Source organism: Artemia sp. Qi Xiang Cuo, chromosome 11 (genome assembly GCF_049724085.1).
Source record: "Artemia sp. Qi Xiang Cuo chromosome 11, ASM4972408v1, whole genome shotgun sequence".
Classification (NCBI taxonomy): domain Eukaryota; kingdom Metazoa; phylum Arthropoda; class Branchiopoda; order Anostraca; family Artemiidae; genus Artemia; species Artemia sp. Qi Xiang Cuo.
This window is the reverse complement of record NC_142804.1, coordinates 70,457,882-70,473,275: the sequence shown is the minus strand read 5'-3', so window position 1 is coordinate 70,473,275 and position 15,394 is coordinate 70,457,882. Positions and strand designations below refer to the sequence as shown.

At 35.9% G+C, this 15,394-nt stretch overlaps 1 long non-coding RNA gene across 1 annotated transcript in view; it reads left to right on the top strand.

The window, feature by feature from the left end:
• The first annotated feature begins 5,667 nt into the window (after positions 1-5,667).
• The window catches only part of LOC148947294 (uncharacterized), a 137,431-nt gene continuing 127,704 nt past the window's right edge, over positions 5,668-15,394 (top strand). Inside the window, exons 1-2 of the long non-coding RNA XR_016142400.1 lie at positions 5,668-5,680; positions 6,453-6,588. This is a non-coding gene — a long non-coding RNA (uncharacterized LOC148947294). The remainder of the gene's footprint in view (positions 5,681-6,452; positions 6,589-15,394) is intronic.

The window sequence follows — 15,394 nt, the reverse complement described above, 5'->3', positions numbered from 1 at the left end:
GTCCCCAAAAGTCGCAGTGTAGACAACTATATTATTTAATATTGAATTTGACAGCTGAAAGTCTGGAAATGTTGTAAATTGGACATTACCCCCCACCCCGCTTGTATATTATCAACACCCCCTCCCCCTCCCCCACTGTGTTCAATATTTGGGGGATGTGAATGCTCCACTTCAGGTGTTTGAATTGGATTAGTTAGAGTATCGGTGGCTGGAGGAGGAGGAGGAGGAGGAGGGTTCCCAGTTAATTCATTTGTAAAATCGTCCAAAAGCTTTAGTGTGTTTGGACTTAGCAAAGCTAAGTCCCCCTGCTTAACTGTGCTATAATCTAAATTAAAATAATCCACAAAAAGCTCATCAATATTTAACGACGGTATTTCCATTGAATTTTTGGAGAGGTCCTCTCCTTCTCCAACTGATGACGACGGTGACATTGAACAAGGGACCAATGCTCCAACCTATAAATGAAAAATAGCTTATTTTCAAAGTGTTCAAATCACCCCTACTGTTTAAAATTTGGATTATTATTTACATATTATTTAGTCAGCGCTTAGTAGTAGTAGTAGTAGCAGTATGCACATAGTAGCGTTTGGTTAATTCACTATTCCCCACTCCACTGATATTCTGAAAGTTCCAATTTCCAACTTAATATAAGATATTTACAATCTAAAACATCGCTTTACATAGAAGTTGTAATTTGATTTTGTTCAAAAAATAGCTTATTTTCAAAGTGTTCAAATCAACCCTACTGTTTTTTGTTTTTTTTTGGATTAGAGGCCATCGCAGCGCTTCCCGCGGCCGGGAGCCGCGGCGCTTCCCGCGGCGCTTCCTGCGGTGCTTCCTGGGCCCACCCGCGCTTCCCGGCCTGCGCCGTGGCGCAAAAAGCTATCTTTTTCGAGGGAGGGGGGAGCAGAGAAATTTAAAACAAGGGGTGTAGGACTAGAGAAAAAATAACATTTTTTAAATATCTCTGAGAGACACTTTTACACAGTGTTGAAAAATAGTGAAAAAGAAAAGACTAAAAACAACATTGGAAGAAATAGATATATATATTTCTATAAGTAGAGGTGAAAATGCTCACATTTGCAAATCCTGGCTGCACTTGAGTGCCAGATGGCCCGGGTAGCGCGTGTTGGAGGATAGACGGTGCAGTAAAATCATACTCTTGTGTAGACGGGACAGGTATTAAAGGTCCATGGAAAGCAGCTGCCCACTCTCTCTTTAATTTTCGACCTGGCTGTATTGCTACCTGCAGAGATGAAACTTGGACAGTCAACACTTGTTTTGGGGTCGTGTAAGGGTCAGCATACTTAATAATTGATGGTGTCACGGGGGTTGCCTCGTCCACTCTCGTTTTCTTAGATCGAGGAGACATACATTCTTCACAATTGTCCTTAAAAAAGAAGAGAAAAAAGTTAGTATGGAAAATAATTTCACCCTTTTTTTTACAGAAGGAAAATTAGTACCCCCACGCATATATTAACGCAACGCATATATTTACACATTAGTTTAATTTCGTTTTCTAAGAGTTTCAATTAGTATTTGGCCGAGTTACTCCTTATTACAGTTCGTCACCAGAAACTGTTTGATTCACCATGATAAAGCCACCTTATAGTTCCTTATGGCACCAAAGGTGACATTTTTGGTGCCATTTCAGGACTGTCAGCTCTCAGAAGCATAATAAACGCACGATTCTAATTTCCATGGTCTAAACCTGGAGGTTTATAGTTCTCCCTATTGCACAGACACCCTTCCTAATCCCTTAAGTATGAAAAAAAAATTAAATCACAGTTTGGAAAAAAAACCTAATGCCAAAATATTTTATTTAATTTTTCATTGTTTTTTAAGGAACGAACTATTTTAACTTATATTGTATATGAGTTACGGTTCATTAGCCGTTCAAAATTCAGCCTATAAAAGTCGGTATAGTTTTTTTCTAAGCTGTTTGAAGAAAATCTCCCCAATACTAAACGTTGAAAATGTGAATATTTAGTCTTTACTTATTTAGCCAAACATCGAAGCATTGATCTAAGCTGTGGTTCTTTTTCAGTTATCCAATAAATAAAAACAAGTTTTTTCTAACTGAAAGTAAGGAGCGCCATTAAAATTTAAAACGAACAGAAATTATTCCGTATATGAATGGGGCTAAATAAAAGTTCAAATAAGACAGATAATTCCCCCTTTTTTTACAGAAGGAAAATTAGTACCCCCATCCCCACTAACCATAATTTTGTCTAGAAAAGTATTTATCTCATTTCAATAAAGCAAAAAGTAAAAATTTCGCGGACAACGCAACGCATATATTTACACATTAGTTCAATTTCGTTTTCTAAGAGTTTCAGTTAGTATTTGGCCGAGTTGCTCCTTATTACAGTTCGTCGTCTCAAACTGTTTGATTCACCTTGATAAAGCCACCTTTTAGTTCCTTATGGCACCAAAGGTGGCATTTTTGGTGCCATTTCAGGACTGACAGCTCTGAGAAGCATGGTAAAAGCCTGATTCTAATTTTCATGGTCTAAACTAGGAGACTTATAGTTCTCCCTATTGCATAGACACCCTTCCTAACCCCTTAAGTATGAAAAAAAAAATTAAATCTCGGTTTGGAAAAAAAACAATGCCAAAATTTTTATTTAATTTTTCATTGTGTTTTAAGGAACGAACTAATGTATCTTATATTGCATATGCAGATGAATTACGGCTCATTAGCCGTTCAAAATTCAGCCTATAAAAGTCGGCCTAGTTTGTTTCTAAGCTGTTTGAAGAAAATCTCCTTAATACTAAACGTTGAAAATGTGAATATTTACTCTTTACTTATTTGGCCAAACATCGAAGCATTGATCTAAGCTGTGGTTCTTTTTCAGTTATCCAATAAATAAAAACAAGTTTTTTATAACTGAAAGTAAGGAGCGACATTAAAATTTAAAACAAACAGAAATTATTCCGTATATGAATGGGGCTAAATAAAAGTTCAAATAAGAGATAATTCCCCCTTTTTTTACAGAAGGAAAATTAGTATCCCCACCCCCACTAACCATAATTTTGTCTAGAAAAGCATTTATCTCATTTCAGTAAAGCAAAAAGTAAAAATTTCGCGAACAACGCAACACATATATTTACACATTAGTTCAATTTCGTTTTCTAAGAGTTTCAGTTAGTATTTGGCCGAGTTACTCTTTTTTACAGTTCTTCACCGCAAATTGTTTGATTCACCTTGATAAAGCCACCTTATAGTTCCTTATGGCACCAAAGGTGGCATTTTTGGTGCCATTTCAGGACTGACAGCTCTGAGAAGCATAATAAACGCCCGATTCTAATTTCCATGGTCTAAACTTGGAGGTTTATAGTTCTCCCTATTGCACAGACACCCTTCCTGATCCCTTAAGTATGAAAAAAAAATAATTAAATCTCGGTTTGGAAAAAAAAAACCTAATGCCAAAAATTTTATTTTATTTTTTATTGTGTTTTAAGGAACAAACTATTTTAACTTATATTGCATATGAGTAACGGCTCATTAGCCATTCAAAATTCAGCTTACGAAAGCTGTCCTAGTTTTTTTCTAAGCAGTTTGAAGAAAGTCTCCCTAATACTAAACGTTGAAAATCTGACTATTTAGTCTTCACTTATTTAGCCAAACATCGAAGCATTGATCTAAGCTGTGGTTCTTTTTCAGTTATCCAATAAATAAAAACAAGTTTTTTTTAACTGAAAGTAAGGAGCGCCATTAAAATTTAAAACGAACAGAAATTATTCCGTATATGAATGGGGCTAAATAAAAGTTCAAATAAGGGATAATTCCCCCTTTTTTTACAGAAGGAAAATTAGTACCCCTACCCCCCACCCCCACTAACCATAATTTTGTCTAGAAAAGCATTTATCTCATTTCAGTAAAACAAAAAGTAAAAATTTCGCGAAATATACTAAACATCCTTTTGAATCTGAGAAACCTTTGACTAAACTGCTAACGGAAACGAACAGGAAGTTCTTTAAAAAGGGTGAGAGCTAATTATAATCTCGCACTTGAGAGCCTTATGTCAAAACATAGCGGGTTAATAACAACAGCGATGGATGTCTCAGAGAAAAGATTACAATACAGAAAAGTCTAAATTTATCGAAAAGAGAATTATTTCTATTTGCGAGAATTATCATTGTAAAAACAGTGGGGGGAGGGGTTAGGTTTTGAGGGTAAAAAGAACTTATTTTATGTTTTCTAGCGAGTATAAAGATTGCATAGTGATGTTTGGGGGGGGGGGAGGGGGGACTTAGATATACTGGAGGGTGACCAAGGAAAATAATTTATTACATTAATCACAATGCATGCCCGTTATATACGAAATCTCAAGGGTGAATTGTTATGTACCGGGGAAAACCATATGTAAGCGAGGCTCTCATTGGCTGAGAAAGGAGATGTATCCGACTCGCTGATTGGCTGAGAAGGAAACACGTGATCTAACTGTTTACTAATTCCTGGACGGCATAACATTCGCCTCGAGCGTGCACTTGGCCAAAACAACAACAACAGCAAATAAATCGACCTTTGGAAATTTAGGTCATTGACCCACTTCGATTATGTAATCATTCTCCCTGGGGATTCCATGCCCATATTTGATGTGCTGACAGAGTTAGACTAAATTGTAGATGGCAGCAGGGGTGTCGTGTACGAGTCAATAAGGCCTTTCTACAAAGTTCTAGCGCCCTTTTTATCAAGCCAGGATAATTAGAGAATAACTTTGCTCCCTACCAGGCTTATTTTCCCCACAACACGCTAAACCGACGTGTGGAGACAGTTACTGTCTCAGCATAGTCTAAAACGTAATAAATATGTCTTGGAGGATTACATGCTCGAATCCAGTTCTAGGTGGGCGGGCTGGTAGTTCTGAACTTCGCCCGGTTTTTAAACATAGTAGCGGTGATTGGGAAGTATAGAGATTTTTTCAGGAGGGATTTTTTCTGGTGGGGGAGGGGGTAGGAGGAGGGATATAGCTATTTTGTTCAGCATAGCTGAAAATTTAATAAATATTTCTTTGAGGATGACTTAATTCCCCACAGTTCTCGGGGGAAGGGCTGCAAGCTATGAACTTTGCCATTTGTTTACATATGGTATTGGTTATTGGGAAGTATAAAGATGTTTTCAGGAGGGACTTTTTCTTGTGGGGGGGGGAGTAAGAGGAGGGGGTTACTTGAGAGAATATTTCCATGGAGGATGGGGTCGTTGGGGCCGATACATGTTTGTAAAGTAATTACCAAGGGGTCAATCATTATTTACAAAAACAACAAGATATGCAATGACTTGGATCGGCATCCAAAAATAAATTTTTGTTTGGTATACAAAAACAAAATAAATTTGCGATTTTTTTTTAGTACCTATCTTTTGTACTGGATGCGCATGTGCTACTCAAGGTATTGAAGTCCAAAGCTTTGAGGAGGTACTTCCGTTTCTTTTTTAGGTCCTGAATCTACTGATGGGGGGGGTGGATGCAATTTACGCGTTCCTGTTAGTGGGTTTTAGCGGCTAAACATAAATTTATGTTGGATTTATCTTCATAATTGGGGTCCAAGACGTGTTTTTTTATATAAGTTCCTCTGTTATGACTTTGCATTTTCTTTATTAAAGGTTGAATTGTCATGAACTTGGGTGTCTTGCTTTTAATTAGATATCTAGTAGATATCTAGATGTCTACCAAATGTAAGTCGAAGTACTTTCTGTAATTTTCTGTAAGTTTACTTTCTGTAATTCCATATGCTAATGCCTTATGCTATTGTTTTAAGTGTCTTATAAACCGTTCTAGCGCTATACACAAATCTAATATTAATTTTTTTTTGTTTTTTTTAAAGTCTTTGTTGTAGTGGTATAAAACTATTGTTTTCGGTTAGCTAGTAATTTGGTCTTTATGACTTTTGGTAAGAATTGTGTTGTGCTTTGATGGATATTTTAATAGGTCTAATTATCGCATTTGCTAAAACTATACCACCTAAAAACTTTATTTTATTTGTTAAAAATCAAGATGAATCAGAATTGCTAGTAAATGAAGTCCTGAACTGCTGATCAATTAAATTCCACTAAACTAGGGGGACTAGAATTGTTTTTTGTCTTATATTTAATATGTGTTTTATTGCCAGTGTTGTTTTTACTTATTTTTGCTTTTCATTGAAGAGAACTGATTTTAGACATAAATCCAAAACATTCACATAGATAATATTTCAGTGTCTTTTTTTTCTAGTCTTTTTTTTGTTTTAGCTGTTTTCTCTCGTGTTTCAGTTAATGTTTCAGGGGCCAAAGTTTTGTATTGTATTGGGTTATTTACTGATGTTTTAAATACTGTATGTGGGTTTATGGTTTCACATTAAGGTTCATCTTTAATTTCTAGTATTTATGGGTTTTTTTTTAACTTTTTTTCTAATTTTTTGGGGGTGGCGTACAGAGGACTCCTCCCCCCCCCCCCCGACAATATGAAAAGACAAAGCCGATGAGTTCCTCACCCAAGACCATATCCCAGCGGAAGAAGCTACGAGCCAAGCCACCGATAGGTCAACCTGGAGGCGCTTGGTCTCATCGTTCTCTACGCCAAACTCTCGGCAGGAGTCTCAAGTCAAGTAAGTCAAGTCTGCCTTTGTTAAAAGTGATCATTTGTTATATTCGTGTTTTATATAGTTAAAGTTTTTGTATTTATATCTAAAGTTTGGCTGCACTGAACTGCACTGAACTCAGTTTCGTTTCAGAGTTCAGTAAGGTAACACCAAAATTAAAATGGATATCATTCATGTCTGGATTTATTTTGGTGAGGTCATAATTTATTCCAAGTGAGTTGTTGACCTGAGTTAACTTTAAGAGGATTATAAAATGGAATCTACTTTGCTTTTAGTTTGACATATATTTCGATATTTATTAATTCAGTATTTTTTCTTTAATTAGTACTGAGACTTTTTAATTTTTGTGGTGATTGCAATAGCCATGAAAAGTTCTGAAGAAACGCCTGAACTGTAATTCTCCGGTTCTGAATTTTATTCAAAGCAATTTGCTAAGCGGAATTGAGCAAGATATTATCAAAAGACATGGTATGGAGTTTTTTTGACGTGAATATAATCTGATAAGTTAAAGGTTTGCTGCGGAAAATAAGTGCACCTGAATTGGATTGCCTATTACGTAAACAGAGCAGTAAACTTTTTAATCATTTTAGGAACGCTGTTTTTCTGTAGAAATCTCTTGACAGTAGCGGCACTTTTATACATATGATTTTGATAAAGCGATTTTAAGAGATGCCATGTCCCCCTGCAAAAGGTTATACTTCTTTAATCATGAAGTTTAATGAGATAATACAAGTGGTTGTTGAGATTTTAGGAAAACTTGACCATTATCAGTTTAATTTTCCTCAGCTTCCGATACCTACCCAGTAATTAACACTTATACGTTAGTAATTGTCTCTAAAGTGCCTTCAGATCTGTCTGATCCGATTAAACGCAAATCTCTTCTCAATCAGATAGCTGGGCATGAATTAGTTTGTAGTGTGAAACCTGTTAAAGACAGATGGTATGTCAATATCGATAAATCTGCAACTGAAGATTTTTGTACATCGGTTCAGAACTTTATTACCGGAGCAACAGATAAATTATGATCCAAGCACTTTTTTGGGATTTTCAGAGGTTTCCCAGTTGATGTTGACCTTCCAGTTATTAAGAGACTGCAAGGTATAATAAGTGCAAGTTGTTTGGGAGAGACTATATCAGTAAAGCTTGATTTTAAAGACTTTTTCCCTTAGTCTGCTTACTTCAAAGAAGGAATTAAAGTTGGATAGGAATTTTTTTGAATTCACGTATTTAAAGAAATACCTAAATGCTTCATTAAATGCTGATCATACTTCCACTTTCAAACTACTTTCACTGGAAATTTTCTGGAACATTTCAGACTAGATGAAGTATATTTTTACAAACGGGTTCGATCTTTCAGTAATTCTAGTAAGATTACAAACGCTGGAGAAACCATTCCACTTGTAACTATTCCGGCTCTTGCTCTTGTGACCTCATTTTGTACTCCAACTTTAGGCTATGACTTTGGAGTTTTCAATAATATCGTTTAATATTAATGGTAAAAAGGATAAGGACTTCGTTATTGATGAGCTCTACAATGATTTTGATTTGTTCTGTTTACAGGAGCATCTTCTTACAGACTTTAGCATTAACGTTTTGTGTCTTAGCCTTCATCATGATGTTTTTTTACTACTGCCAGAGCCACAAGAGGCCACCCATCCGGCCGGATAGCTTTTGTTTTTAAGCGTTATCCTAATTGGATTTCGCTGGTGATTTTTCACTCGGATGAGTTTTTTTTGGCTGTTCGTAAAGGCACTATAATCTTGACTAGTTCTTATCTTCTTTATGATGATCATCCTTCCAGATCAATTGATATATATGCTAAATCCTGTAATACGTTGAAGGTTTTATTTCTGGCTGCAATTCTTTCAAACTGACAAGGGTTTGTAAATGGAGACGGGCTGATTTAACATATGTAGTTCGACCTCAAGCCGCGAAGTAAGGAAGCATACTAAACCAGCTCTGAAGATAAAGGTTGAAATCTCAAGTCCGTTTAGCGAGAACTGATGTCCAAAGAATTTTATTCATCTAAGAATACTGTTGAAGCCACAGTTTCGCAGTCCTAGATTCGCTAAGTAGCTCCTTCTTTGCCTGCTCAATTTTTTCTAAAAGTTAAACAACCACTGGAGACGCGGAAAGGTCTTCAATAGAAATATTTTCGGATGTCAGCTTTTTATATACACGGGGTGTGCCAACCGTGTGGGTTGTGGGTTGACGTTGTAAACTGTTGGCAGTATTTTTGAAAGCACTGGAACGCAGAATGAAGTGCAGAGCTACGCCAGGAGAAGACTGTGCCGTCATTGCTGGAAAAACTTCTCTGCAAGAGAGGATTTTTTTTACAGTTTTCGATTCGTAGATCTGTTCAATGACTTCAACCAAACCTGCTTCTTCCATAAGATAGCCCATATACCCAAGAAATATCATTCTTCCATGAAAGGACCCAAGCATCACTACGATCTCTTTCAGGGGGCTACTGAAAGGCGACGATTCAACTATCATTCTCACTTTTTAATTCAGTGGTTGGTCGAAGGTTACGACAGGAATCTGGTTCAGTTTCTTTGCCTTCTCTGCAATAAACATCAAATTTGTGTTTATGCACGTGAGATCAGTTGGGTCTAAATCAGTTATAGGCAGGAAAACTATTAATGACCGCTTCTGGGTTTGTCCAGCATGAGCTGACCGCATTGCACCGGAACAGCCGACTGGAGAACCTCGCAGAGCTAGCTGAGAATTTACCCACATGATATCAAGATGTCTGCCATTTTCTCTGAACTCTGGAAGTACCAACTCTACGTAAGTGAGCTGATTTGAGAAGGCAGTATGCTTCACGTAAGGGTAGATCAGTATAGCAGCTTTTTCTATAATTTCTTCAAAATCTTTTCTGGGAAACACGCGTAACTCTTCTTTGCCTTCCAACGACTTAAGCTCAAGAATAGCCATACCATGGGAAGTACCGCGCCCGTTCAGACTGTTAGTGTTATGATCATAATTGTCGGCATTGTACTGGACAAGAGTGTCTCTTGGTATGTTGATTTCATGGTTGGGGCCTTCAGCTATTGCCACACATCTCTCAAATCGGAGGGTTTCTGCATAGCCAACACAAAAGACTAGGCTGCTCAGTGTGTCGACAGCGTCGCATGAACCGAACCGATGATGCATAGACTCAGCCAACCCCAGCTGCATTGGTGCAATGATACTTTGAGGTCTGGTGTTTTTTATTATTGCCTGCCCTATTGCACTGACCACACTTTTGGCACTGTTGTGTTTGATCAAAATGGACAGGAAAAGCCCTAGGGATGGAACAAGGATCTTTAGATTGACCTCTGCCGAAACTAAGGTGCGTATTTGGTCATATTCTTCTACGGACGATATCACAGTCTTTATTTTGCTCTCCACTATTCTTGCAAAAGCTTTCGCAATCTCGACTTTTCTTTCTCCGGATTTACGTCTTTTAGCAATTGGTAATAATCACGGAGAATGCTTGCAGCCGTCTCCCTAAGCGTCACTATACTTTGCTTCCCAGGAACATCAGATATGATCACCTTGTCGCCGAAGTTTTCAACTAGCACTTTCTTAGGTAAACGTTGCTGTATGGCTTCAGATCCGTTTCGGCTAAAAACTCATTTTTTTCAAAATATCGGTCAGTGTAACCTGCACATCGTCCAGACCGACAAAGAAGTTCGCAGCTTTGTAGAACGCTTTTTTTCAAACCTCGTCGGAAGGTATGCCATTTTTACACTTCTTTACTTCAGATTCAACACTTGATTTTGAATAGCGCTGAGGCAAGTTTTTTCCAGTCCGGAAGTTCACTGAACAACTGTTTGATAGACAGCATCAGCTGCGTGGAGATCAGCAGTAGCTGCATTTAACCTTCCCAAAATGCTGGTCGACCATTCGTCTTGTCTTTGTGAACACAGAAGTCTAACACTGGCTGGAAATGTGTCTGTTCTAACAGTCTGGGATGGCGAATAGCCTGGATGACGCGGATCAGCAGTGACAGGGGTCGCACAAAACAGACAGTCTTTGTCGAATGCGAATAAAGAACTTGCAGAACGTAAGGATCTACTGTTTCTTTCTTGATTACTTGCTGAATCACTTTCATTGCAACGTTTAAGACTAGAAATTCTTCTCTGGTTACTGAAGTCTCTTCGGCAGTGAGCATGAACCTTGTCACCGGGGTTAACTTCGACAGAATCACCTCTTTCTTTACTGGCAGTATTAATTGTGACGGCACCTTTGCTTCCAAGCGTAGAGAGACCTTCGCTCTCTATCATATCCTTCGCTCTGAAGACAGATTGCACATTGTGAAGCCATACTTGTCTGTAATGAAGATACGAAAGATTCAGTAACAGAGAACTTGATGAATAACTTAATTAAAATATTAATATTGATGTTAGAATATTAGAATATTAGAGTATAATTAGAATATAATATTAGAATATTAAATCATTGATATAATTAGAATATTTATATAATTAGAATATAATATTAGAATATAAATTAATTAGAATATTAGAATAATATTAGAATAACAGAGAACTGAATTCAATAACAGAGAACTTGATGTTGGAGGACGACTGAAGCTGTGAATCTCCTTTATTATTATTATTATTATTATTTATTGGAAAACCCGTCATACAAAAAAGTAAAAGACGGAGCAGTAAGCAAAAAAAAACAATACACATAAACGGAGTTATACATGTGGTTTTTAGTGACGAAACCTGGAGCTAAGATCTAAATCAGCTCTTAGAACAATTTACACAAAACGAGAAAGAAAAACTCAATTATACACTGCTCTTTAGGTACACGACATGTTTCTTTTTTTAGGCTCCTAAATACTGAACAAACATAAATAATATGTAATAAATAATATTTAAAAATATGTAATCATAAATAATATGAACATTAACAGATCTAGCTTAGGCAGGTAAAAAAAATAACCAAATTACCTCTCATTTAATTAAATAATATGGTAATTGGGGAATAATTTGAACTATCTAAAATGAAACACTAAGCACAATGTCACGAAACTGAGTATAGTAGTCACTTAAAAGCGAAAGAATTCTCAATGGTACAAGATAAACAAAAAATGACTAACATTATTGAAGATTGGGAACGAAAATGACCACATATTCACAAGAATACTTACCTATTTTGAATATTAATGGTGTTACATTTTGGGTAATTCAGTCACTGAAGAGACACTAGATGTCAGTCCAGAGAACTCGTCGCTAGATGTCATGCCGATTGCTAACTTGTTGATGCCAGGCCTATATCCTGCTAGCAGGATGGTCGCATCTTAACATCGCAATGACCTGGAAAACCAAAATCTCCCCTTCTTCCCCCCCATAAATGTTCAGGGGACAGATTAATCGAGATTCTGATCCAAGATTCGGCTTCTACGTGAAAAATTACATCGGAAATCATCTTGACTACGATCAATCCGAACACTTCAGGATTTTACGAAATTTCCCCTGGTTCTCCCGTTTTCCCCCTGTGACGGATTTTCCCATGGGTGGATTTTGGTGGGCTTTTAGTATGTTATTCTCTGATTTTTCTGCATTTTTTGGTGTAAAAATCATTTTTGTTGCAATTTGTTTGAGGTTGGGCCTTTTTTTTTAAGCTATTTTTACTAGGATAAAACAACATAAATTTAAAAAGCAAAGAAATATAAATATTGCCATTATAAAAAGATGAAACAATGAATCCTATCGTGACAGCATTATAAAAAATGATATGATGTAATGCAAAGGATTTACCTAGATGCAATATGTGCCATATTTTAGTTTCGTGATGGTTTTCGCAGGTTAAGAATCAGATATTGCTTTTAAAGAAAAGGAATTTAGGATTCAAAATAAAGTTAACTGAGCGTTGATCTCAGGTAATGGAATGTTTAGGCTATTTTCGGTGAAACTTTATTGATCATACTGATCATGTGTTACTCATAGTATACGACCATTCCCTACTGTACATATCTTTGTTGGTCCGTTGTAATCACAGGAGTTACATAAATATACATAGGCAAAATAAAATTCCTTGAATTTATTTTCAAGTTGAATAGGTGAGACCAATATCTTTAAGATGCGTAATTATGTTTTTCCATTGACTCGCAACATTTTTGTTTTGATGTTTTATTGTTAGTGATCATAAGCTCTTGAATACTAAATTGACACTATGGCTAGGTAATGTTCACGGCTTTAAAAAATGACTTTGTCATACTTGCGGATATGTGATCTTGTTGGAACTGAGGTCGTTTGGTATGATTTGCCTAGTTGGCCAGTATCTGAAATAAAAATTTATTTTTTTATTTTTTTCTAAGGATAAATAGGGTAGTCTGGAGGTACCTAATCGAATATTAAGATAGCATGCATATTGTTGTTTTATTTAATCTGTTATCTTTTTTATATCTAAAATTTTCTAATTGGGGTTCTTGATTTAATCTTTGTCTATATTTTAGTTGCTGGGGGGGGGGCGGGGGTGAGAATGGTAATGGTGGGACCGAATTAATTTTTGTTTAATTGGACATCATGTTTATATAAAAATTGTTTGTTAAATTATATTATTTCTTATGCTAATATTAATTTGTCTTATTTTAACGTCTTAGATTTAGTACTAGAATTAAATTTGGGTCGTTGGGCTAATAATTTGGAATGTGATGCTTCTTTTTTATAATGGTTTGTATGAATAAATTATTTTAAAACGAAGGAAACTTAACTTTAATTTGCTAATCAAGCTTGAAATGAATAGAAACCACTGCAAGCAAGAACTTTCAATTTTAATTTGATTTACACCTCTTTGAAATTTATGCGGTGACCCTTCCATATGAAGTACCCCTGGAAGAAAAAATACATAATAAAATATTTGAGCCGTATCAAATTGCTTTGAATAAAATTCAGAACCGGAGAATATAGAAGTTCAGGCGTTCTTTCAGAGCTTTTCATGGCTATCGCAATCACCACACAAATTAAAAAGTCTCAATACTAATTCAAGAAAACATACTGGATTAATAAATATCAAAATACATGTCAGAATAAAAGCAAAGTACATTCTATTTTATAGTCCTCTTAAAGTTAGCTCAGGTCAACAACTCACTTGGAATAAATTATGACCTCACCAAAATAAATCCAGACAGGAATGATATCCATTTCAATTTTGGTGTTACCTCACTGAACTCTGAAGCGAAACTGATTTCAGTGCAGTTCAGTGCAGCGAAACTTTAGATATAAATACAAAAACTTTAACTATATAAATCACGAATATAACAAATGATCACTTTTACCAAAGTCACTTTATCACAAACATAGGTACAAAAGTGTCGCTTCAGTCAAGAGATCTTAACAGAGAAACAATGTCACTAAAATGATTAGAAAGTGCATTGTTCCCCTTACGTACTGGGCAATCCGATTCAGGTGCACTTATTTTCCATAGTAAACTTTTAGCTTCTTTGACTATATTCACGTCAAAACACCTCCATACCATGTCTTTTGATAATATCCTCCTCAATTCCGCTTAGCAAATTGCTTTGAATAAAATTCAGAATCGGAGAATATACAAGTTCAGGCGTTTCTTCAGAGCTTTTCATGGCTATCGCAATCACCACACAAATTAAAAAGTCTCAATACTAATTCAAGAAAAAATACTGAATTAATAAATATCGAAATATATGTCAAACTAAAAGCAAAGTAGATTCCATTTTATAATCCTGTTAAAGTTAACTCAGGTCAACAACTCACTTGAAATAAATTATGACCTCACCAAAATAAATCCAGACAGGATTGATATCCATTTCAATTTTGGTGTTACCTCACTGAACTCTGAAACGAAACTGAGTTCAGTGCAGTTCAGTGCAGCAAAACTTTAGACATAAATACATAAACTTTAACTACATAAAACACGAATATAACAAATGATCACTTTTACCAAAGGCAGACTTGACTTACTTGACTTAAGACTCCTGCCGAGAGTTTGGCATAGAGAACGATGAGACCACGTGCCGCCCGGTTGACATATTTGGGGTTAAACTCATAGTGACTACAACGGGGTTAGGGGCTGGGGTGAGTTATTCATGAGCTGTCAGTCCATCGAGTCGGGGGGAGGGGCAGCCCATTTATATCCCCTCACACATAAAATGAAAATAGTTAAAAAAAACAAAGACCATATAAAAAAAAAAATAAATAAGAAACATAATTTGAAACCATAAAACCACACACAGTATTTAAAACATCAAATAAAAACTCGAGTCTCACACGCGAAAACCGGAAATCTACCGTAAATAACCCAATACAATACAAAACTTTGACCCCTTAAACATTAACTGAAACACGATACAAAAAAGCTAAAACAAAAAAAAGACAAGAATCCTACAAAGTAAAATCTTCAAGCTAATATACAAAATCAACAAAAAAAATAATAAATTAAATACAAAAAGGTTCTCGAGAAGGGTCTTCTGAGAGAAAAAGTTCTTGAGAAGGCATGAATTTTACTAAAGAATTTCATGTACAACGAAAGTACGCGCCTTTATCAAACAAGTCCACCAAAAAAAGAAAACATCAAGAAGTCCACTATAATTAGTTATGGTGTTACTGCTTCTGATGCTCAAAAATTATGACGCACAGGTTACTTTTTAACACGAATTTACAAAAATGTCTGTGTTAGCTATTCAAAATTATAATACTATAACCTATATGTGAATGCAAATAAGTTCATAAATAGGACATTACGTTGTAATTTAGTTTTTTACCCTACTTTAACAACCAGATTTCCCGTCGCACGACTTCTGTTTTTAATTTTAAACACAATTATTATCGAGACTTAA